We start from the raw sequence: 2,817 nt of genomic DNA, 5'->3' as shown, positions 1-2,817 counted from the left end.
GAAACTGCAAATGTTCAGAGCCTAAAGTTCGGTGCACCCATTAAATGCACGAGAGTGCTGTAAATATAGGGTGGTTTGTAAGTGGGCTAGTTGGTTCATTGGATGAAGTTGAACAGCGCAATGACGGGACTACGAGCAGAGGCGACAATTGTTAAACAGTTGTTAGTCAGGGCCCGTGTTTGTCGCCTCTGCTCTTAGTCCCGTCCCTGCGCTGTTCAACTTCATGAAGGGCTTTAAATTATCAGCTAAACGCAAAATTAAAAAAAAATGAGTAAATGAACACTGCAGCCAATAAAAACAAATTTCGGATTGAAAGTAGCTAAGAATAAACCCAAGATAACGAATAAAAATTTAGTGAAGGCGTAGATACTTCTGATGAAAAAAGGTTCAACACGCACAGCACGCGCGTTTCTTAGATGTCTGCTAACTTTGCCGTCTTCAATGTTTTTCTGAGTGTCAAAGACATCCAGCTCTAACTAGTGACTTGGGAAGCGCAAAAAAGTTTCGTAAAAAAGCTACAAATGTACAAGTGATCTGGTTTTGGTTTAGAAACATCCAAATAGTTCGGTTCCCGTTAAGAAGTAATAAGTTTGTGCTGGTCGAAAAGTAACTGATTCTTAACATGTAAAACAGAGAAACATTTTCATCCTGACGAGTACAATTTTCTTTGCAATCACAGTGAAAGCTGTGGCCGTCTTCTGCGAAGAATTTGTAGGCGAAAAGTCACTGTAGAGAAGACAATTTTATTTCAACACGCACATACCTTTGTGCGTTATTGTTGGTTTATTCCACGGGCCACCCTACTCGTCTACTGCACCTTCAGGCATCAGCGTAATAACACTATTACGTGAATCTTTCATGCACTCATTGCATCTGGTTTTTCAAGAGTCTGTAACGAAAATATGGTTGTTAACAATGAGTAATATTATGATCTGTGTTCCAATGATAATTCAAACATTTTCCTAATTTTACAGGGTAAATATATTTCGAACTGAGGTAGCTCATTGATGTCACCCCCATCAATCTAAGTTGTTTGATTTTGAAATTACCTTTGAAAGTTCATTACTGTAGATGTTCACGTCATGCTTTCCGATTCTTTATGACGTTTGCATCATAACTCCACGAGACCATCTGAAGACATTTTACTGCTATCTCTTGAAACGTCCTCCATGAACATAAATCTAAAAATCGTACACCAGTTATGACGACACTTGACGGCTTTGTTTTGTGAACCCACGCAATTCCGTCGGTGGACAGGTTTTCTGGGGGACAAGAATAAAATGAACGGCAAGAAAATAATTCCCTTTTCATCAAAGAGATTATTCGGTGAATTTTGTGCAAGTTTGAAGAAATCATTTGAAATAATGGTGCACGCAGTCCAGCTGAAATCTTAGGTGATGACGCTCTTGTTTCTGCCGAGACAACGCCGTGCGGTTGCAAAAGAGTGGCACCAACTCTTCACGAAATAGTTTAGCTTTTTGGGCTTCTGATGTTCCCAGGATAGAATTTTTTTAAAAGTGCTTTGTAACTGACCGTGCGCGTTGTATCCCTGAGGCGAGGAGAGACCATAAAGAAGGCTTCGGAAGCAGTCATCTTCGGATCCAGAAGAAGAAAATAAACATTACTGATGACGCTATGGCGAAAAGTTTTGTGCACTTCAAAAGAGAGGTTTAGCTGGCCGTTTCTGACGGTCCGCTCCGCTCCGATAGCTAGCGGGAGTGCCATTTCGTATGCGTGGCGTGCAAAGGCGGTAGCGGCGATACCGGAGCGGGGCCCCGCTCCGCTAACCGGGGCCTCTTAGCGGACCGTCGCGGCCGCTTACGTTACCATGCCGAATATCAACCAGACTGCCCCTCGATGCGAGCGCGCTCCCGCAAACTCCATTTCTTTAGTTGAAATGGGAGCGACGAAATCGCGAAAGCTCTTCCGAATAGGCAAAGGTGCCACACTCCTCAACATGCTTTAGTACGGAAGCGAAAAACGTCGAACGAAGCGCGGGGCTGCTTCTATGCAGCGCTGAGAAAGACAGCCTTGTTTTGGGTACTCCAAAGTTTATCGGCGTATTTAAAATAATTTAGAACTATTATACCGTGTAAGTGACTACATCGTTTTAAAAAGGTGAAATAAGGCACTACACACGGTATTTTAAATTACTTGAGGTACCAAATTCCAATGCGTACTATACTTTGCGATGCCGTTTTGGTTTGCCCACGCACAGGGCACGACCAGTGACGCGAATCATTCCCCGTCGAGGGAGGTACGGTTATCGCTTAGCTAAAAGCCTTTCTGCCGCTGACGCTCGGGTTGTGCTTAGCGGGCCGTCGGGAGCATAGCGGAGAGTCAAAAACGGTCAGCTAAAACTCTCTAATGTTCGCACCTCTTATTCACAAAAGGGTGAGTGTGTTTATATCCGTTAGAGTGTGTTGTAAGCAGGCACAAAAGGTAAGTTTGAAATTTTTGTTAGTCTTTCTAGAATTAATGCATCTTATCTTTAGCATATAAAGCCACATGATATTTTCTGCAGTTGTGGGCCCACCCCTTGCGTTACATATAAATAAACAAAATGAGGATGCGTTAACACAACTGGAAACACAGAATAGTGACAATGAAGCTACATATACTAGTCATGCTCCCTGCTGGCACGCTGTAAAGTGTTGTAGTATAAGCAATAGAAAGCAATTATAAACTCATGGACGTAGATAACCGTAAAATATTTTCCCGAAACGGCAACATAAGCTGTAAGGGTGAAGTGCGCTGGGCTCTTGAAAATACACTAATGGGCGAAAGGTAATTCCGTTGGTTCCCAAAATGCTTCAT

The sequence above is a fragment of the Haemaphysalis longicornis genome, unplaced genomic scaffold, assembly GCF_048455015.1.
Source record: "Haemaphysalis longicornis isolate Haplotype H1 unplaced genomic scaffold, Haemaphysalis longicornis Haplotype H1 scaffold_8, whole genome shotgun sequence".
NCBI lineage: Eukaryota > Metazoa > Arthropoda > Arachnida > Ixodida > Ixodidae > Haemaphysalis > Haemaphysalis longicornis.
This window is presented reverse-complemented; position numbering follows the sequence as displayed.